The following is a 23,458-nucleotide window of genomic DNA, read 5'->3' as shown; positions in this document are numbered from 1 at the left end:
CTCTTCATAAGAGAACAGCCACCCATGTTCTGTTCTGTGCTTGAGTGATTATTGCAGAGAACAAACTGAACCATTTTTCCTTTTGGAGTTTGTTGTGAGACACTCATGACTTGAATGAGTATTCCATAGAGTCCTGGATAATTAGTCACAAGCTAGCCCATCCCAGGATTCATACTAGATTAGGAGTGTGTGTATGTGTGTGCTAGAAGGAAGGTGTCTTTTGTGACTGAACATTAAACTCTACACTCATTAAGCTTGTTCTGCATTCAGATTCTTATTCCTAAGAGTCCTGGGACCTCTGACTAGCACAGGGTTCTCCAGAGTACCAAATAATGGCCGGGACTCTCCTCTCTAGAGTACTTAATACAACGGCCATTTCAACCCCAGTTCTCCAGTATGAATAGAAAAGCACAGTATAGTAGGGCAATGGGAAATTGCTATTCACAATCTATGGCTCCTCCCAGCCATCCCTCTCTGTTAACCTGCTCCTTCTTCCTCCCTCCCTCCTTTCTTCCCCGGGAAGCCAGTTAGTTCAATAAGCAAATGTGTCAGTCTGGCGATGGTCTCTGGAGATGCTGCATGAAATGCCTCCATCTCTGGCATCTCCTTGGGATGATAAACCGCACATTTAGAATTGATCATTCCGGGATGCAAAAGAAAGTGGTGGGAGGATCTCCTCCATTAGTGTCCATTGATCACCATTCCCTCATATAATCAGGGTTAATCTCAGGATTAATTGGGAGGGATTTGCTGCAGGCGGTGGAAATGATCGCCAGTTTGTGTTACTTACTGCTCTATTCGCCTCTAATGGCTTAATCACGTTACAAATTAAAAGTGAGTTCTTGAAGAGTGTCTCCCTGGAGTTCCTCTGGAGTCAGAGCAGAGACAGATGCATCACAAACATATGGCTTGCAACAGCTCTGAGCTCAATAATCCAGGCGGAAGAACGAATGGTGAGGCTACTGACAGCCAGCCCATCCCCACTCCCATCCCACCCACCCACCCACCCACACAAAGGAGGCATACTGCCTCTCAAAGAACTGACTCTCATTCTGGGATTGTGAAGGCTGGCTTTTTTCAAAACAGGAGAAGGCCTAGTAGCTCTGGCTACATTGTTTCTGAACAGCTGTTCAGAATTAACTTTAATTATATACAGGGGTGTAGTCATCCACAGTCTCAGGGGGTCTTAGACCCCTTACGTTTTTGGGATCCCGGTCTCAGCAGGGTGTCATGGGCCCCAAGGAGAATCTTTGGCAAGATTGGGAGGATGAAGAGTGGGTTACATATGTCAACAAATGCGTTGGGGAAAACACAGCATAAATGTTTCCAAAAGCCTCTGGCAACTCTGAGTTTAGTGAGGTTAATGTAGCCCATTGCCCCCCTTGTCTCTGACGACTGACAAGGTTCCCTTACTGGCACCCAGCCCAGACCTAGCTGCTGAACAGATAACAATTAATGAACAACCTGCAGTCTTCCAGAGAGAGGAAAGCGAAAGCAGTTTGTCTGAGCCTGAGGTTACGTTTTCACCAAGGTCATGGAGATTACAAAAAACAGCTTCAGAAAATGCCTAGCCTGCTTCTGAAATATGTCTAGTCTGCTCCTGTTATGTATCCTGAATCATACCCAGAATGCCTGATGCTGCATTCCTGTACTGACTTCTGGAATAAAGCTCATTAAAAAATCCAGCCTTCGAGTCCTGCTTCTCTGGTTGGAAGCCAGGGCACAGGGTCCCTGTGTCTCCAGAGTCCTAAGAGCCAATCAGCAAGAAAGGGTAGTGTGCTGTCCACTGATAAAAGCCTTCTAATATGCTTCCTTGTCCTTTCCTGCAAATTGGAGCCAATCAGAGTGAAAGGAGGTAAGTCAGCCACTAAGGACTCCTCTCAGTAGCTAACACATTACCCTTTCATGCTGATTGGCTCCTAGGGACATCTGTTGTAGGAGAAGGCAATAACAAAGATCTCATTCTCATCCTAGCAGCACAAAAAAATGGAGGGAGTGGGAAGATGTGTGTGTGTGTGGTGCAGCCAACACCAGAGGTTAGGATCAGGAATTTCTATGCTTAGTTTTCCTCCTAAAGCTCATAAACTCCACCCAAATGCAGTTACTCTTACTATGGTAGCCAAGAAGGGGAACTCAGCAAAGGAAGTTCCTTACCATATAGCACAATGAGGAGGAGGAGGAGGAGCTGCCTGAATGGGCTAGACCCCATCTCCTTTTCTAACATACTAGGTATATGTAGTAGGAGAAGGGGGTGGGAAAATCCCTTCCTACCTTCTAGAAGGTGGCAAAGTTCAAAGGGTTACAAATTCCTATGCCTGACCTACTTGGAGAGTGTGAATTCTTTCATTTAGGAGAATCAGGCTCTGTCTTAACAGAGCAGCAAAAAAAGCCCTCACTAGGGATGGGGGAAAAATTTGTTTGCATTTCAAGCAGATTCAGCTTGAAATGCAGATTCAATCAAATGAGCACTATAGGAGAAATGAAACATATCCATCCTTCAAATTTGTATGTACCAAATTTTGTTCTCCAACCAAACAATATTTACAATAATACAGATCTCATGGGAATATGTGTATAAAAATGAATATCTTATTGAAAATAGCATACAAACTGCATTATATAGGGATAAATTGCTTGCAAAGATGTGTACATTAGTCAAAACTGCCGACAAAAATGTGTTTATTAGGATAAATTTGCACTAAAATGCTGGAGAATTTTCATGAAGAGTTTTAAAAAAAGAAATCACAAATTGCTGCAGAAATGTGGAGAACTGAATTTAAGGTTGGAAAAAGGAGAAACAGAGAGAACTGAAACTCACAGATCACTCCATCCTTACTATGCACCCAGCAGTTTTGTTAAAATAAGTTTCCATTTTTCTTTGTTGCTGTAGAGATTTCTAAGTCAGAAATGCAGGCTGCAATGAGTGTCAATTGCAAGCAAGCCTTTATTTATTTCTACTTCAAAAAGGCAAGACAAACTGTGGAGAGTAAGAATTCTGTAATTGCAGAAGAAGAGGCAGTGAATCCTGATGAAAACATCCCATCTACATCATCAAGCACTTTGTTAGCAGCAGGAGATAAACATGTAGGGACTGAACTCAGTAATTCTAGAAATATCTCTGACAGTGAGAAAGGACAGCGAAGTGGTGAAAGTGATAGAGAAGCAGAAAGCCTGGCTTTCTTAGAAGGTTGTATAATCTTAGAAGGGGGCGTGGCTGTGACTTATATGAAGGAACTCTGCACTTTCAATTTTCCACTGCACTCCTACTCTCTGCTTTTTACCCTCATGAACTTGGCAAGTCGCCTTGTGCACGATCATAATATCCATACTTCAGACATCCATTCTTTGTGACTCAGCCCCCTGTTGCTTTCAGCTGATTGCCCAAGCTCTCTTAGCTACTAAAAATAAACAATAGAACAGCTCTTTATGTGAGGCTTGGGGATTACTAGATTATATCCCATGCAACAAAACCAATTCTGGATCCATCTCAATTGAACAGTAAAAGGGCTCCTTCAGACATCCTTTTTACTGTGCATTCCTGCTGATTTGTGCTCGCGATGGCGCTGGCTTGATTATACAAGATCATACTGCTAGTCCCTCCAAACATTTTAGGATAGACAAACTGTTTCATTTGTAACTGTAGTTTTCTGATGCAATCCTGATGGAATTCTGTAACTTTTTATACCACAAATGTTCTGGGTTGTTTTGCTGTTGGTTTTGCTGCCCTAAAGTGCAGGAGTGTCCCTCCAGACAGCAATAAGGCAATAACACTGAGGAAGCAATACAGAACACCTAATAGAGCAGAATGATGTGTGGCTGGTCCAATATAAACAAAGCTAATGCACTATTACAGTCATTCCCAATCTTTTTCACCCATGAACCACTTGAAAATTGCGGAGCGGGGGGGGTCTTGGTGGACCACTTAATCATTTTTCTGCCTGCTGCAACAATTAGATACTGCAGGATTTTTAAATGCATTTTTATTCCTTCTCATATTGTATTTTGCAGTATTACAATTAGCATCCCATCAAATTCAAATTGAGATATGGTATAAGAAAGGGAAAAAAGCAATAAATATACAATTAAAATCATTAAGGATATTTAATGGGAACATGCCATGGGCCATCTGAATGAAGCCTGTGGCCACATTTTGGAAACCCCGCACTATTAGTGTATATTAAAGCCAGCATGGATTTTTCACATTCCACAATGTTAAATTGAAAATACCTCCCATGCCATTCTGCTGCTTCCCATAAGCTCATTTCAAAACAAAACCTTACAAAATGTATAGTCCTGAACTCAGAAACACTTGGATAACAAACCTCTACGTTTTCATGGCTATATACAAAACACTCAGAGAGAATCGAGAGTTGAAAGTGTAAAACAAAAGAAAAAAAACTTGACACCTGTCGGATTTTTTCGTCAGTGGTCTCATAATTTCTTGAAATTAATCAGCCATGTTAACAGAATACTTGTAATCCTGTTACTGACCTTGCCCCATACTCTGCTCTTCATCTTCTCACAGCTGTTTTGTTTTCCTAATCAGGAGGCCACACCCACACCAGCCATTGATTCCACTTTAAACAGTCATGGCTTCCCCCAAAGAATCCTGGGAAGTGTGGTTTGTGAAGGGTGCTGAGAGTTGCTAGGAGAGGCCCTTTTTCCCTCACAGAGCAACAATCCCCAGAAGAGAGTAGGCAATGTCATGCCTACCAGTTATTGTTGGATCACCAGTTCCCACCAATTCCAGCCAGCATGTCCCACAGTCAGGGATGAGGGGAGTTGTAGTCCAACAACATCAGGATTTCCTGTGTTGACTCCCTTATAGGGAATTTTGAGGAAGGCAAAGAGTGTTTCAGTAAGAGCAGCAAAAGTGATCAGGTTGCTTTGCACATTCCTACCTGAGATGGGTGAATGTCCCTTTGCTTGACTGGGCTCAGCGAATGAAACTCTTTAAACAAGAAAACAGCAAGCTAAATATTTATTTCCAAGCCCACTTCCCAAAACCAGACCTTGTTTTGCTCCTTGTTCCACCATTAGGACCATCATTGGTCCAAATGCCCCCCATGAGCCCCTAATCTATCATGATTCCCAGAACACCTGTTCCCTTCCTATTTACCTGGTGGTGGAGGTGATAGTAGGGAGTTCTATCTGTGAGGCCTCAATTCCTTCTGCTTTCCCTAGCTCCATGGCTGTTTGATGCTGTAACACAATGCCTAAAGTGCTGGGAACCCTTTGAAATGTAGACTTCCCATGTACCTGAGTCTTCAGAATGGATGACTGGCATCCTAGAAACTCCACATTGGCAAAATCCTGTTCTTTTTCTGTAACTTAACAGTATTGTCTCAGATATAGCTGCATGAGTGTTACCAGCCCCTATTGGATAGTACCCATGACATTTATTCATTTATTTATAAAAATATTTGTATACTGCTATTTTGTTAAAAACATCAAAGCGGTTTACAACATGTTTAAAACAACCATAGAATTTATTTTAAAAAACATTAAAAATACAATAAAACAAATATTAATTATTGCAAAAAAAAAAACCATGCTGTAAAAAGGAGATTGCACGGCATGTGAGAAAAGATGGATCAATGGCAAAGAAGACAAGCAGGATTGAGAATAACTTCACACAGGCCTTGGCCAAGGAGCAGGCATACTGTTTTGGCAGGTATCAGGCTAGCAGGACTGCTGGGGAGGCAGGAAGAGGGGCTGTGGGAATTGCAGAGGACTTGGATTCAGGGAGGCTGAAGTAATGAGGGCAGAGTGACTTAAAGGGATGGTGCTGAGCCTCAGACAAAAGGGGAGGCAGAAGCAAGTCATAGAAACAAGTGGAGAGACAATATGGAAACACATGTGTGTTTGTACCTGATTGCCTAGGGGTGGCCTTGGCACGATGGGAGCTTTGGAGGGTGAGGAACCAAGACTGCAGAACAGTCAGAGAGCAGGTGGGTTTCAGATGCATCTATTTGTTTATTTAAGACATTTATATACTGTTGTTCAGGTGGACCTCACAAAGTGGTGTACATTTATTTATTTACTAGGGGCTCTACCCCGATCGCTCCACTCACCAGCCCTGTGCGTGCATGAGTCACCAAAGCTCCTGTCCCCCCCCCCACGGTCACTGAAGCGCCTCCCTTCCCTGCTGCAGGGGTTGCCAAAGCTCCCCCTGCCCCAGTGTGGGTTGCTGAAGCTCCTCCCTTCTGCCCACCACTGTGCAGGTTGTCAAAGCTACTCCCTTCCCCCCCCAGGGGGCACCAAACCTCCTGGTCTGCTCACTCCCAGGCCCAGCCTATCATCCGGCATTCTGTTTGAGCCACTCCTACCATCCTGCTGCATTGTCGTAACAGACTGATGGCGGGAAGGCTCGTGTTTTTATAAGCTGTTCATAAATTTTAAAAAGACCAAAGTGGTTTGGTGGCAAGTCATTAGTCTGGCATGAATATCAGCAAAGGTCTCAGGCCTTGAGACTAGGCAGTCATTCACCATGCTTTAGGCAACCCAGGGACAGCTTGAAGTGCAAGTATTTCAGCTTCTCCTCTTACATCAGATTTGATCCAGAAGTGGTTATGCCACAAATGTGCAACCTTCAGATGCATGTGTGGATGAGCTATTGGTTTGGCCATTTAAAAGAAATTTGCAGCCCGGGGCGGGGCGGGCGGGGCGGGGGGGAGAAAGGAACACTGAAAGTGGCTGACGACAAGTTAAAACACTTTACTAAATCACTCATAATATACTATACTCCACACATGGAGATAGAAGCAGTCCAGAACTCTTTAATGAGCCATTTGTGATGAAACAGACATTCCTTAAATAAATCATGGAAAATTCATTGTACAGGCTTCTTAACATGTCCAGATCAATTCCTGGTGAAAGTAGCATACCTGGCACATGCACGATAAAATGATCACGACTGGAAAGACTGGCTCATGCACATGCACCAATTGCATCTTCTCAGCTAAGGTAGCAATTAAAGCTTCAATCAGCCACCAACACAGCAAAGGAGATGTTTGCAGGATGAGTGTGAGATCATCTCCTGTTGCAGTCACACTGTTGAAACTACGTGTGTGTTGGGGGGAGCCCTGACTGGGGCTAGAAGGGAGACCTGTAGGAGTCCATCATCAGCTGCTCTGCACTTTTTTTTAAAAAAAGAGTGGGATATAAATTGAATTCAGTGATAAAAAAACCCTGCTATCTTGAGATAGTTAAGGCTATCTCGTGTTGGCTCAAGCTTCACAAAGCTGAGAAATTGGAAGCCAAGGGTTATGCCTTAACAGATGTGTCCCTCAATCAGCAGTGATGTTGTGCAATGTCACAGATTGTATTTGCTTACAACAGACCCTCCCGTGTACTCCCATTTTTTCAGCCCAAGTCCAGGTGGGGAGGATGGAGTGCTTGGGACCAGCAAAGACGTCTCACGTTCTCCTGGGCCTGTGTTGTCTTAGGAAGCACCTGAGCCTTACTGCATGGCTAAAGGAAACCTCCTGGGAGTTGACTCATTCCTGCTTGTTGCTTACGTCAGTAGCTGGCAGGATGGCTTAAAGAGTAATAAGTGAATAAATAAGGGCAAACCTCACAGGGGTGGATCTCTGGATTTCACACGAAGCAACTGATACTACTCTACTCATACTTTTTGTAAAAAGTGTGTTTAAGCTGCTCTTGGAAAAAGCATCCTTGAAGCTCCAAGCTGGAATGTGCTCCTTATTCGGATTGGGCCCCCACCCATTTCCTGCACTGAAAATCCCCAGGCACCTGATACTATTTATTGCTCCCCAAAGTTTAATGTTGTTTGCAGTAAAATTGTAGCTAGGCTCCAAGTTTTGCAAGGGGTGTTTGAAATCTTTCAGCTTCAAATTCCTATGGATGTTTTTCTAAGGAGTGATTTCATTCTCTTAATAATGCAAGCCATGACAATTAAGAACAGAGGAAGCTGCCTCATGCTGAACTTGGTCTACCTAGCTTAGTACTGTCTGCCCTGACTGGTAGTGGCTCTCCAGGGTTTTCTTTCCTCATTAGAGTTGATGGGGATTGAACCTGGGCCTTCTGCATGCAAAGCAGATGTTCTGCGACCGAGCTACAGCCACATACTCCAAGACCGTAGGTCACCACCATCTCCAGGACAAGGCAATACTGATCCTGGCGGCACACTGAAGTAGGCTCAATGACATTTTGCAGCTGAGTTAGGGGAACAGCTGCAGCACCCAAGGACTGGAGAAGATCTTCCCTGGGAGTGAGTACCTTAGCATCTGCATGCTCTGCTTGCTTCCCTGGGTTGCTGTCTCTTGAGATAGCTGAGTTCTGTGGTAAGTGCTGCAAGGACAGGGACCCTCTGACCCAGAGTCCAGAGAGAGGCTGTACTCAATCTTGCAGCCTCTTGCATCAGCTCCTGCTGGGTCAGAAGGTACTAAAGACCAGCAGCTCTTGGATGGCAGGTCTGCCACCAAAGGGGAAACACCAAAGGGTTGTCTCTTGGGGATCGCTTTTGGGAGTCGCAAGGGCACTACCCACTTTTATTTTCATTCCAATCTGGAGGAGATTGGATCGTGGGGATGGCCAAATGCACATGTGTGGTTTCCTGCACAGGGTGAGAGCCTGTGCAGTGAACTGCATGGCAGAAGAAAGTTGCCAAATGCCATCAGGGAGTCTGTAATTGGCAGAAGGCTGGCCCTCCCTGGGTGTGAGATGGGGGAGGAGTAGGAGCTCTTGAGTGCAATGGAGACTGGGTGGGTTCTGTCTGCTTTTAATAATGGTGTTCCCAATTCTGTCGGATGCCTTCTGAGATAGTTGATTGTGGTAAATTTTGTTGGTGCTCTGTTGTTTGCATCATGTTGCTTGGGAGGAGCTTTAGGAGTGAGGGAAATAAATGATGCCACCCCAGTTTCAGTGTTCAGGGACAGCAGGAGATATAGCTGTGGGGAGGTGAGAAGATATCACGGAAAATGAGGGCAAGGCTGTATGCGTCTTGTTTCCCGTTCTCGCCCCTCCTGGTTGCTCATCTGCTGTGCACTGTGCATGCTGCTTACTGCTAGATCAGTTCATAATAAGACCATGCTCATCCATGAGTTGAGGGTGCCGATCTGGTGTGAATTACTGAGATCTGAGTGGGTAAGCTAGGAGTAGAATCATAGAGTTGGAGGGGGCCTATAAGGCCATCGAGTCCAACCCCCTGCTCAGTGCAGGAATCCAAATTAAAGCATCCCTGACAGGTGGCTGTCCAGCTGCCTCTTGAAGGCCTCCAGTGTTGGAGAGCCCACCACCTCCCCAGGTTAGTGGTGCCATTGTTATACCACTCTATCAGTTAGGAAGTTTTTCCTGATGTTCAGTCGAAATCTGGCTTCTTGTAACTTGAGCCCATTATTCCGTGACCTGCACTCTGGATGATTGAGAGGAGATCTTGGCCCTCCTCTGTGTGGCAACCTTTCAAGTACTTGTAAAGTGCTATCATATCTCCCCACACTTTTATCTTCTCAAAGCTAAATGTCGCCAGTTCTTTCAGTCTCTCCTCACAGGGCTTTGTTTCCAGTCCCCTGATCATCCTTGTTGCCCTCCTGTGAACCCGTTCCAGTTTGTCTGCATCCTTCTTAAAGTGTGGTGTCCAGAACTGGACGCAGTACTCAAGATGTAATATCCTCTGTAAGATCCCATAGAATGGGGTGGTTATGTAAGGAAAACTGATCCTCAGTTTGAGCAACATGAGCAAATGCCCTCCCCACAAAGATAAGTGAAAAAGCATAGATAAGTTAGAAAAGAAGCAGTTGAAATAGGAAGTCACCCTCATTTTTGAGGAAAATTGTAATAGTCAGGCTCATCTGCCATAGCCAAATTCAGAGTCCTAAAAGGGCCTCACTTGTTGAGTGGCAAAGGGTATCTTTTGGTATATTGTGGGCCATGCCCAGAACAGCTGAGTCTTCTGGACTAAGAAGCCTTACAGTTAATAGAAATATCATCATAATGAATGATAATCCAGTTGAAGAAATGCCAGGTGTAATTTTGCATATCCCAGATGTTTGTGCTTAAGTATGAAAAATGGCCCTTGCTGAATGGGAGTAAAGCAAGATGGCTTCTTCTTTTCAGCATTGTTTGGGCTAATGTCTCCCTTTATCTGTTGAACAGTTTTTCATGCCATCAATCAGTCAAGAGCTTATACCTCATTCTATGTCTCCCTCGTCTAATCGCTGGCTCCGATGAGAATGGATTGCCTTGGAGCTGGCACTGCAGAGCTCCACCAGGTGCAATTCCTAATGAGACTTGGCAAAATTCAGTGGGATTTACCAGGTGACGTTTGTTTTATGACTTTTTTTTATTAATATGCTCTAGATACAGAGGAACCTGCTTTGCTCTGTGCCTTATTACTGCCTCACCTGGCCCCAAATGGAAACTGTTTGATAAATAAATTATCTCCTGGCAGACTCTACAGCTCCTGTTTTGCACAGTGTTATGTTCCGTGATCTAATCTGCCCTGAGTTGACATGTTGTTTTGCCCTGTAAATGGCATGCATTGACTGCCATTCACCAGGCAAATGCCAGGCCTGTCTAGACTGTTTTTGGCTTGTAAGGCACCATATAATTAACTTGCTGGCACATGCTAATTGTTGATAATTAACTTACTTTTACATGTACCTGCCATGTAATTAAAGCTGAACCAAAACTGTGTTCCCATTTTGCAGTTCATTTCTCAGACTGCAAAAATTGGAGACATTTTGGGGACTTTTGGGGGGAGGTGAGGGGAAAAAATAACATTTTCCAGGAGTTGGAAGCTTCACCTTCCAATATGGCAGCAGTAGAAGCTTATTCCCCTCCTCTCTCCCCGATTTTATTGTTGTGTTTGCTGCTGCTGGGAGTGGTGAGGATGGCTGCAGCCATTAACCCCACGAGGGACGAATAAATCAGACGGTTAATTCTGGTTTCTCTCAGTGTTTCATTCTTCCAATCCTAAATTCGCTTTCCCAAATTTTCTGCATCACTTTGTGGTGTTTTTTTTCTTTTCAAATGAGTGAATTTCCCTAGAGCATAATAGAATAGAATAGAATATTTCTGTTATTTTCACTCATATATGCATTTTTATGCACACTTTCTTGTAATATAATTTTGCATCACTAGGGGCTGCCACCCTGGCTCACTTTACACTCCAACTCCGCCTACACCCCACCCTACAGCATACCCAAGGCCTCCCTCCACCCTCTCTGCCAGGTGCTCCCTACCACTCCCCCCACTGCCTCTGCCAGGTGCCCCTAGCCGTCTCCCGCCCCCTCACCAACCCCATCCCAACCTCCCCACACATGGGTCACCAGATCCCCCCCATGCACACTGAAGCTCCCCCCACCCCATAGGTCTCCAAACCTCCCCACCCCCCACAGGTCTCCAAACCTCCCCCCACCTCCATGGATTTCCAAACCTCTCCACCCCCTCCAAGGGTCTCCAAGCTTCCCCCTCCCCTTCCACAGCCCTCCAAACCTCCCTCTCCCTGTCCATGGGTTTCCAAACCTCCCACCACCACCTTCAAGAATCTCCAAACCTATGCCCATCCCCACGGGTCTCAAAACCTCCCCCATTCTCTCCAAACCTCCCGAACCCCCTCCAGGGGTCTCCAAGTGTCCTCTAATACCTGCAGATCTCCAACCCCGCTCGACCTCCAAGGGCCTGCAAACTCCCCTCCTACTCCCCACTTATCTTATGGCTTTGCTGCTGCTGCTGCTGCTCACTCACTTGCTCCTTCTCCTGCCAGTCCCCCTGCTGCCCCCTCATCTTCATCACTGCCTCCTCCTCCTCACCATGCCATCGCAGCCAAGGTTTGCCTCCCTTGCTTGTCAGGATCATGCTTCCTGTGAATGCTTCAGCACAGGTAGGGGACTTTCAGAACTGTAATATAGTAAAGCAAAATTTGGAAAAGTGCAAATTCTGAAGGACATGTATTGTTTCGGGAAGTATGAATTAAGTAGGTTCACCTTAAGATGGGAACCAACCAAATGTCTCCTCTACCCTAGTGCCCACAATGTTCCACTGGAAGGAGACTTTGTTGTGATGTAGCATCACTGTGTTGGTGAGGAAGAGGGGGGGAAAAGGCCTCCAAATGCTGGCTTTTTTCACCCCCCCCATTTTTCTTCCGTCCCTGCAATTCTCTCTCTCTCTCTCTCTCTCTCACTCACTCACACACACACACACACACACACTTCAGAGTTTTCACCTTGGAATAGGCAAACACAAAGCAAAAGTGTGCAGTGAGATGTCTGGAGAAATGCCACTCCCCAAAACCAAAAGTGTTTTTTGTGGAATTGGAGAAAGTTTCTGACACAAAGATATTGTCTGCATGAGAGCCAAAAGGCCACCTCAAAGGAGCTACCTGGAGAATTGACAGTCTTCCTCTTAAACGGAGTTGAATTTCTTTCTTTTCGTTTAACAAATACAAAATTTGGCATAAATTCACCATCCACTACACTGTCAACATTCAAGGTTTTCACTCAGGGAATTTTTAAGTTTTGATTTTGTCTTGGATGTAAACCGTGCGTTTGAACAATAATCAAAACCTTGGCACAGTCATTAACCAAAATGGAGAGAATAGTCAAGAAATCAGAAGAAGGCTAGGACTGGGGAGGGCAGCTATGAGAGCACTAGAAAAGGTCCTCAACTGCAAAGATGTATCACTGAACACTAAAGTTACAGTCATTCAGACCATGATATTCCTGATCTCTATGTATGGATGTGAGAGTTGGACAGTGAAAAAAGCGGGTAAGAGAAAAATGTGGTGTTGGAGGAGAGCTTTGCGGATACTATGGACTTCAAAAAAGACAAATAATTGGATGTTAGAACAAATTAAACCACAACTATCATTTGAAGCTAATGAAACTGAGGTTATCATACTTTGGACACATAATAAGAAGACATGATTCACTAGAAAAGACAATAATGCAGGGAAATAACAGAAGGGAGTAGAAAAAGAGGAAGGCCAAACAAGAGATGGATTGATTCCATAAAGGAAGCCACAGACCTGAACTTACAAGAAATGGTTCATGACAGTGGTTTCCTACTCTTAGGGTGACATCTTGCGACATTTACAAGGCAGACCGTAAATATGGGGCGGGACGCCGGGTACTCATTTTACTGACCACGGATGGATGGAAGGCTGAGTGGACCTCGACCCCTTTTACCGGAGATTCGACTTCCTCCTTCCATTGGAATCGAACTCTGGCTGTGAGCAGAGTTTCGGCTGCGTTACCGCCAATTACCACTCCGCGCCACGGAGTGTACTATTTATTTATTTACAGCATTTTTAATCCGCTCCACTGTTCATCCAAAAGGCTCCCAGGGCTACTGATGTAAGAAACAAGACTGACCCCAGCTCACAGGCTCACAAGCTAATGGGCACAGCAGAAGAGGGACATGGCATGAAGATGAAAACAAGCAAATGCCGGCAGCAGTTCTTAAAGTAATGAACAAACTGGAGAGGTCTTGCCATCCCATCTCCCCCTGTGCTGTCATTGATGCAACGGCCTGCTGCTAGGTGATTTCTAGGCAAGACATTTGGGGAGAACATAAGAACATAAGAAGAGCCTGCTGGATCAGGCCAGTGGCCCATCTAGTCCAGCATCCTGTTCTCACAGTGGCCAACCAGGTGCCTGGGGAAGCCCGCAAGCAGGACCCGAGTGCAAGAACACTCTCCCCTCCTGAGGCTTCCGGCAACTGGTTTTCAGAAGCATGCTGCCTCTGACTAGGGTGGCACAGCACAGCCATCACGGCTAGTAGCCATTGATAGCCCTGTCCTCCATGAATTTGTCTAATCTTCTTTTAAAGCCGTCCAAGCTGGTGGCCATTACTGCATCTTGTGGGAGCAAATTCCATAGTTTAACTATGCGCTGAGTAAAGAAGTACTTCCTTTTGTCTGTCCTGAATCTTCCAACATTCAGCTTCTTTGAATGTCCACGAGTTCTAGTATTATGAGAGAGGGAGAAAAACTTTTCTCTATCCACTTTCTCAATGCCATGCATAATTTTATACACTTCTATCATGTCTCCTCTGATCCGCCTTTTCTCTTAATTAAAAAGAGGAGAGTCTTAGTTCACTTTGCAGGATTTGCTACGTCACCCGCCAGTAGCGGGCCGTGAATTGCGTGCCTCGGTCAGAGACCAGGCTGTCCGGGAGTCCGTGCAAGTGGAACACATGATGCACATAGAGTCGGGCCATCTTTTGAGTATTTGGAAGCCCTGAGCACGGAATGAAGTGCACCATTTTCATAAAGCATCCACCACTACCAACACAGTTGTCTTACCCTGTGAGGGAGGCAGATTGGTGAGAAAGTCCATCGTGACCATTCGCCAAGGACCTTGGGGGGTCAGAAGGGGCTCTAGGAGCTCTGTGGGTTGTCCAGTAGTGTGCTTGGCCCAGGGTGCAAGTGGGGCAGGATCGGACGTAACGTTCCACTTCCCACTTCATCCGAGGCCACCAGAAATCTCGGGCGATGGCTTGTATGGTTTTGTAGACTCCGAAATGCCCCGCAGTGGGGGAGTCATGACGCTGATGCAGCACCTTGGCTCTCACCTCCCCGGATGGTACATACATGGCCTTGTGCCGATATAACAGCCTCTCAGTGCGAACCCTCACTACTCTTGCCGGGCTGTGTGGCCAGCTCGGAGCTCTTCTCTTTGGGAAAGGCATCCTATTGTTCAGAGCTTGGAAAAGTTACTTTTTTGAACTACAACTCCCATCAACCCAATCCCGTGGCCATGCTGGCTGGGGTTGATGGGAGTTGTAGTTCAAAAAAGTAACTTTTCCAAGCTCTGCTATTGTTGTGCCGCTTGCAGCTCCGACACCCAGGATTCTTGGCAGGCCCCCACCAATATCTTGTCGAGAGGGATGATCAGTTGCAGGAGTTTTGGGATTGGGCTCTCTAGGTATTCTGGCTTGTGGGACAAAGCATTCGGTCGCTTGTTCTGCGCTTGAGGAATGTAGTGGATTTTGAAATGGAAGTGAGTGAAGAACTGTGCCCAGCACACCTGTCTCTGGTTTAATTTGCGAGCGGTCTGCAGACTCTCCAAATTCCAATGGTTGGTGCTCACCTTGTTCTCATGCTGTGCTCCTTCTAGATGATGCCACCAAGTTTCAAAGGCATCCCAGATGGCAAACAGCTCCTTTTCCCACACAGTGTAGTTTTGCTCCGAAGTGGTCAACATCCGTGAGAAATAGGCACAAGGTCTCAGACCTCCCCCTTTTTGTGCTGGTTGCAAAAGCACCATTCTGATGGCGATGTCTGATGCGTCCATCTCCACCACAAAGGGACTCGTGGGGTCCGCGTGCTGTAGAATGGGCTCCGAAGCAAACCGCCCCTTCAACTCCTCAAAAGCCTGCAGACACAACTGGATTAACAGCGTTAAAAACATTAAAAAAAAAACTTTAAAAAGGGTTAAAAACATTATTAAAAAACATATTAAACAATTCTAACACAGACACAGACTGGGATAGGCCTCAACCTAAAAGGCTTGTTGGCTTAACATTAGGGAAAACTTCCTGTTAGAGTGATTCAACAATAGAACCAATGACTTCCGGAAGTGGTGGGCTCCCCAACACTGGAGGCATTCAAGAGGCAGCTGGACAGCCACCTGTCAGGTATGCTTTAATTTGGATTCCTGCATTGAGCCTGGACTCGATGGCCTTATGGGTCCCTTCCAACTCTAGTATTCTGTGATTCTATTCTATGATCCTATGACTCACTCAGCCAATGATCATCAATGATCAGGTAAAGACAAGAACAGGGCCTGCTCCAGTTGGGCTGCCTCCTGCCTTCCTGTCTCCCCACAGAGACAGCATAGAGCAACTTTCCCATGGGAAGGAACCTCCAATGCCCTGGTGCTGGTGCCTTCTCCTGTGCTGCTGCTTCTGCTTTTTGAGCATGTGGTTCTTGGCATATCTGTTTGTATAATTCTTATTAGCCAGTTTGAGGACCTAGGGAGGTGGCAGGCTCCCCAACACTGGAGGCCTTCAAGAGGCAGCTGGACAGCCACCTGTCAGGTATGCTTTAATTTGGATTCCTGCATTGAGCAGGGGGGTGGACTGGATGGCCTTGTAGGCCCCTTCCATGAATCTATGACTTAGAAGTTTACGCTTGGGAGCTTACATGTGATACAATGCTTGTCTCTTGAAGAGCAGGTCAGACAGGCCTTCTGCTTCAATGCTGCCAATGTGGCACTTGGCAGTTCCTTGCAAATCATCTCGTGTGCAGCAAATGCCTTATTACTAGTTATTCAGAGTTGTTTGACTACAGCTACTACTACCCATCCTCCTCCTATTTCCTTCTTGCACCTTCTTTTTAATTCCCCCGTTTTCCCCTAGGAGATTTCAGATAAAATTTTTACAGAGAATCAGTGTTGGTGCCTGGCACAGCTACTGAACCCCTCATCTGTTGCTTTTTAGTATTGTTAAACTGCTCTTTCCTTCTGGTGCCAAGCTTTTTCTGTCAAACGGAGACTCACTGTGTCAAGAGAGCGCAGCAGCTCTGAAATTAGCAAAGGCATTAATCAGGCTCCATTTTGGATTAGTGCACTGGGCATGTCTGCTTCAGCCTCCTGCCTTCTTCATAAATGAAGGACACTTTATATCTATGCGGCTACTCTGGAATTGAATCGGCTGTTTGCCTTCACCCTCTTTGCTTCGGTTTCCATCCTCTCAAAGCTCCTGCTTGTTAGTGACAGCACTGCAGACCTTAATGGGCTGGCATGAAAAGAGGAGCAGGCGTTAATTGGCTGTGCAGGCTCCCCACCCCCTTTGCAAAGCTTCCCAAAAATCTTAGCCAACCCATCACCAGCTCCAGAAATGCTGCTGCCTATCTGATGTTTTGAGTCCTCTCTTTTGCTTCCACTGAATGAATTTCGGTTTTGAATTCTGGGGCTCCAGGAAGAGGAAGCGGCTCTCACACAGTGGGAGATGTAGATCAGGAAGACCAGCCACAGACACTGAGTAGGCAGAGCTGCTTTTCCAGACAGAGAGCAGTGGACATGTGCGAAGATGCAGATCTATGGACCACAGTTTTACACTGGAAGAAATCCTTCTCGATTGAGAGTCGCTCCGTCATAGCAATGCACTTCCTTGTGCTGCTCCCACAGAACAAGAAGCACAGGACAAGTGTGTGGCTAGCTTTCTTTGGACACAAGTTTTCTCAGTCACTCAAAACTCTTCCTCAAACTGGATTTTCAGGGTGAATAAAGGCAAAGCCATTGAGAGTTAGAAACAGAATGGATAACTAGGCTGCAAACTAGAGATGAGATCCATTGGCCAGTGCCAGTTCGAAAGCATTCTGCCAACCAAACAGAATGACGCTGATTCACGTTCATTCTTTCTCCACAAGGCGCTGCTTTTTCCAATCTGTTTTTTTTTCCCATTGGAAAAAATATTGGTATTAATATAGAAAGGAAATGTCGATAAATTAAAGGAAGTATCAATCAACTGAAGGAAATATCGACAAAAATATCAATATTAATATCAGTATTTTAGATGCAGATTGTAGTTGTTTTTTTTAAAACAAATCCATTTCCAAAAATAGCCTCAGATGCAGATTGTAGTTGTTTTTTTTAAAACAAATCCATTTCCAAAAATAGCCTCAGAAAATTACTACATAAAAATCCAAACGGCAATGAGAGTGAAAAAGCAAATGAATGGAAAATTTGGTACCAAATTCGATTTGGGCAGAATTCTAGCACATCCCTAGCTGCAAAGAGGCCGTTCCATTCTGTTGTCATGTTACCAAGGCCTCTCGTTTCCTTCTGAGGAAGAGGAATCTGAGCACAGCCTGAACTGTGGATCCTCAACCCGAGCGTTCTGTGCCTGAGCCTGAACCTCACTCCATGGAGCATCAGCACTTGGCCATACCCTTTCTTCTCCCAAGGAGTCAACCTCTAGGGAAGGACTGTGGACCTTCAGGCCTTGTGGCTGAATGTAGCCCTCTGAGCCGCCTTGTCCCCCCTCTGGGGCCCTCACAAGCCCTGCTCAGTGTCCTCCTTGAACTCTTTCACCCAGCTGGAATGTGGCCTCCGACTGTTACAATGCTGACTGCCCACTTGGATGGGGGATGGAGGGGCCTGAGTTGAAGCTGCTGGCCTTTGCTTCATTGGAATATAGCCTGGAGTGCATGCTTGCACCTGGGCCCACCCACCGCTGACATGTGGACCCCAGAAGGTTGCCCTCAAGAGGATGTGGCCCTTGGGTCAAAAAAGTTTCCCCACCTCTGATCTAGACTGGAAGCTGTGTGGTGCACTGGCTGGCCTTTTGTCTTGTGTGTCTCCTGCCGATGACATCATCATCAAGTAGCGTTACCATCAATAAATAATGCAGGCATTAGGTAGGTAGGTAGCAGAGCTTGTAAAAGTTACTTTTTTGAACTATAACTCCCATCAGCCCCAGCCAGCATGGCCACTGGATTGGGCTGATGGGAGATGTAGTTCAAAAAAGTAACTTTTCCAGGCTCTGGTAGGTAGGTAGGTAATACTGTAGGTAGGAAATATGGATGCCACTTGGCCAGCAACAACAACCACTGCCCTGGCCTTGGCCTGCTGCTTTTCCTTTTCCTTTTCCTGCTGCTCTTATCAAGCAAAGCTTTTCATGGCGTGAAGCTCAATATAGTCACCTGCCAATTGCTGTGCACCAAATAAAAGTGTGCCATTTCTCTCCAGGGATTAGACGTGGGACAGGAGCTGCTTCTAAAGGTTGGCAACCATGGCTGGAAAAGATGTGTAACCTGTAATATGTGAAGAATGCACTCTGTGCTATTTTTGTTCCAGAAAGTGCATATTGGGCCAAAAGGTACCCTTAAAGTGAAGGCGAAATAAATCATTTCTGAGTTTTAGCTTGCTAAAAAAATTTGGCCCCCAAAAGGCCTCTCTTGAATTTCCTTTTTCAATTGCCAGTGATCCTCATGTGAGATAATATCTTGGTTTTTTTCATGTTTCACTCCCATTTTCCTGCATGATTCTTAAGCAGGCCATAAACACAAAGGGCCCACCTGAAATGTGCTCCCTTTGAGGATTTAAGTTGGCTGTAAATTCATTTTATTGGCAGGGAATTATGGTGGGGCTTAGAGAATTGGCCCCTGAACTTAAATCCCAGTACCCTTTTCATTGAGCAACCCCTGAAATTTAGAACTTCTTTAGATTGACCCTCCCAAACCCTACTTCTTGGATCCCGTCTAGTACATTATAATGAACCAAAACAGAGCTCCAAGCTGATCCTTCTGGAGGGTGCATTACAAATCATCCGCACCCACCCACCCAAACCAGTCTCCACTAGTATAGGTCTATAAAAACAATTTAGTGCCATTTCATTGACTGCTGACAGCTGTCCCTCTCAGTAGATTAATGGGGCCCAAAATGGTTGTGAATGTCTTCTCTGCACAGTTTGCAATGCTTTCACATTCAGAGAATCTCCACTTAATTACTTCTAAAAGACTTTCAGCTGGACTGCTAAGAAGAGAGAATGGAACTGCAGAGTAAATATAGCGAAGAAAGCCAAGGGGGCTACTCTGATCTCCAGGAGCAGCCATGCATTGTCTGGGGGCATGACCTTTTGCTGCCAACATCCCTCCCTACCTCTAGACTCCAACACTCAAAGCCTGCAGAGTGGGGGAAGGAGGGGTAGCATGGTCCTCCCAGGTGGCCCTAGCGTGGCTACACTAACCAGGCAGCCAATGGGATCCTCCTAGCCTTGTCTGGCTATCAACAGAACTACTTCTGGATCAGAGCTGGGACTTTGCAAAGGGAGCAGCCAGACTGCAGCCTTCCTAATGGGGCTCTCTGGCAGGTGCCCACCTGCTGTTTCTGCCATCTGGAGCTACCTTCCTCTTGTCTCCTCCTCACTTTGCATCCCTCCCATCTGCAGCTCACCTACTGCCTGCCTGCTTACACAACCCATCCCAGCCCCACTTCCAGTCCCTGTGGATGGACTTCCTAACTGAGCCCTTGACCTGCAAAACAAAACCAACAAAATGTCCTGGAAGTAAAAAAGGTAAAACATGAGCGAGAGGGTCGTATGCTTGCCCATATTCATCCCATCACCTGTAGATCATCATGACTGATCAGTGCATACATGCTTGGCTGCACAAAATGGGCACCCAGATTGTGCAGCTTGTGTGGACCTTGCTAGAGATCACACAGGACAGACTGTGGAGAGTGAAGGGACTAATTTCCAAGCCCACTATGTGTAAGGGCTGCAAACTGGGATGGGAAGGGGGGGTGATGACCAGCCCTACATCTATACACAAGTGCTGGCCTGTGTTTTAACCTGTCACAACAAAGACTTTCCAGCATCAAACACTGCTGGTGTGGTAAATAGCTTGCCCTGAAATCACACCCAAGCAACATTTGAAGCAAATTAATTAAATTAAAATTAAAACCAGCTCTTATAGATCAATCAAAAAAAGCTTTAGTGGATTAATCTATCAGTAAGCCCCTTCAGACTTGCAGTGCTGTTTTCAAAGCTGTCCTTTGTACCAGGGGCTCCCAATAATAGATAGTGTTATCTATTATTATTGTTGTTGTTGTTGTTGTTTGTTGTTTATTTCTACCCCACCTTTTGGCCAAAAGGCCCTCAAGGTGGCTTACAAAAAAACACAAATATAAAAATACAAAAATATGAAAATACATCAATAAAAACAATACAATTTACAATAGGCAATCTTCCAGTATCTTCCAATATGCCTGTATTACATACACCCTACTGACACAAACTTTCAAAAACAGTTGGATATCTTTATTTGAGTATTCAACATCCAGGTTACCGATTGACTCCTGTGTTAAAAGATTAAAAAGTCAGAGCCCTTTTACAGCATGGCAAGCAATCCATAGAGTTGTCATCTGTTCTGGTACCTAGCACTTCATGGCTGCAGACTTAAGGCTCACAAAGATGCTTTTTCTTGTACTCTTTCACATACTCTTGTAGAAGTGACATTTTTATTGTGCACTTCACCACCATGACGTTATCTACCACACATACTATCAATATGCTGATGACACTCAACGCTATCTCTCCCTATCACCTGATCGCAGGGATGGAGTGCTCATCCTAAACCGGTGCTTGGAGGCTGTGAATGAGTGGGCTAACAAATTGAAATTTAATCCAGATAAGATGGAAGTATTGCTGGTCAAGGGGAAAGCTGCACCAGGGATAGGGTTGCAAACTGTTCTGGATGGGGTTGGACTCCCCTTGAAGGAGCAGGTCCGTAGTTTGGGAGTCCTCCTGGATCCTGCCGTGCTGCTTGAATATCAGGTGGCTGTGGTAGCCAGGAGTGCTTTTGGCCAACTCAGACTGGTCTACCAGCTGCGTCTGTTCCTGGGGGCAGTTGACTTGGCCACAGTGACACATACATTGGTGACATCGAGGCTTGATTACTGTAACACACTCTGTGTGGGTTTGCCTTTGAAAATCATTCAGAAATTACAGTTGGTTCAAAATGCAGCAGCCAGAATGTTAACTGGATCACAGTGCAGAGAGCATATCACCCCTGTGCTTGATCGACTCCACTGGCTCCAAATTTGTTTCGGGGCCCAATTCAAAGTGCTGGTTCTGACCTTTAAAGCCCTAAGTGGCCTTGGACCAATATACCTGAGGGACCGCTTATGCCCATATGTACCTGCCCGGGATCTAAGATCATCTGCCTCTGGTCTCCTCTGTGTGTCTGGAATGAAAGATGTCAGACTGGCAGGCATGAGGGAGAGAGCGTTTTCGGCTGTGGCCCCCAAGCTTTGGAACACCCAGCCCACTCTGCTCCCTCCCTGATGGTGTTCCAGAGACTTCTGAAAACTATCTTGTTCCGGAGAGCCTTTGGGAGGGACTGAGGATTGAGCCTGACACTGACTTTATGACTTCTATGTTATTTTTTACCTCTGTAGTCCCTTCAGTACCACTCCCTATATATGTGTGTGTGTGTGTGTGTGTAGTATTTTATGTATTTTAATTGCATTTTATGTACTTTAATTGCATTTTATGTATTTTAATTTATTTTAATGTTTTTGTGATCTTTATTGTGTACCATTTTCATAATGTACATGCTTGCTTTTATTGCAAGCCGCCCTGAGTGCCCTATTATAGGGTAGAAGGGTGGGTTAGAAACATTTTAAATAAATAAATAAATAAACCTGTGCTCTGTGAGCTTCATTCAGATGGTCCACGGCATGTCTGTGGATCTGTGGATGGAGACGGGGTGACACATTCATTGCATTAAATATTCATACTGATTTTAATTGCATTTTTATTGCTTCTTTTATTGCTTAGCCTGTATTTGATCGTGTTACAATTGGAATTCTGTGGAATGCAAAAACTCAACACATGAAAAGAAAAGCAGCAATTAAATTCAGTCAGAAATAATACAGCATCTCGCAGAGCTACAATAGGCAGAAAAATCATTAAGTGATCTGCCAAGACCCTCTGCAATTTTCAAGCGGTCCAGAACCCCCTTCTTTTTTGCTATGCAGGCTGAAGAGAAAGTTGATTTCAGGGCAGGGCCATAAGTGACAAAGAATGTTGTGCAGGTGAGACCTCTCTGCTTCTTCTCCATAATGTCTAGCTCAGCTCATCTGCATTCTGATGTCACTGTGTTGCAGTGTTTTCCCACCCCCGCCAGTGGCAGCCAACGAGGTGGAACATCCGAGAGGGAAGACCCACCTCACAATGATGTTGGGTGGGGAGGGGGGCACAGGGCAGTTGAGAAAGAAGTGGGGGGCTCAATCCAGGCTGCCACCTTCAGCTGTAGCAAACCATGTCCTTTGCACTGTCAAATTCGTCAGATGCTACATTTTCTGTGATACCGAGATGCTTTGTTTGCTGAAAATGCATCCCTTCTGCTCTTCTCTCAGGCCAGCCCTATCTCTTCCTTTGATGCCCCTCAGCCAGTAAGTGCTGTATCTGATCAACTCATACAAAAGAGAATCCACACCATCCCTCCAGCAGTTAATCTGGAATCTTTTGCCAGTGCTAAATAGGCTCCTTTCCAAAAGGGCGGGGGTGAAATCCTCCCACCGCACACCTGCAAATCCCACCGGCTTGATGAGGTGTGTCGTGCCAAAAGGCTGCCTTTTAACAAGATTGCAAATTGTTTTTCTAGCGGGTTTCCTCTCGGTGCAGCTTATTTTACCATTACCATCTCCAGCCCTTTGCTAGGAAAGAGCAGCTGGGCAGCACGCAAGCCAGAGGTGTTTCTATAGCATAATGGGAGACTGAGGAATCCGCCCAGCAGTTCAGGCCATTTATCACATTTAACCACAACCAGGGCCTGATCCTTCGTGGCTGTTGCCTTTCACAGCAAGAGTGGACCCCGCAGGAGGAAAGCGACCAAATGAGGACGGGCAGAGCAAGGGAGAAGAGAGACAGGAAGTGAAGACGGAGCTGTGCTGTAGCTCTGCTCCTCTGAAAGGCCAGCAGTTGTTCACTGTGGTGGTTGCATTAGGCCAGACTGCCAAACTTTCATTGATGAACATAATTCTAA

The sequence above is a fragment of the Rhineura floridana genome, chromosome 16, assembly GCF_030035675.1.
Source record: "Rhineura floridana isolate rRhiFlo1 chromosome 16, rRhiFlo1.hap2, whole genome shotgun sequence".
Classification (NCBI taxonomy): Eukaryota; Metazoa; Chordata; class Lepidosauria; order Squamata; family Rhineuridae; genus Rhineura; species Rhineura floridana.
Note: the sequence above shows the minus strand (reverse complement) of the source record.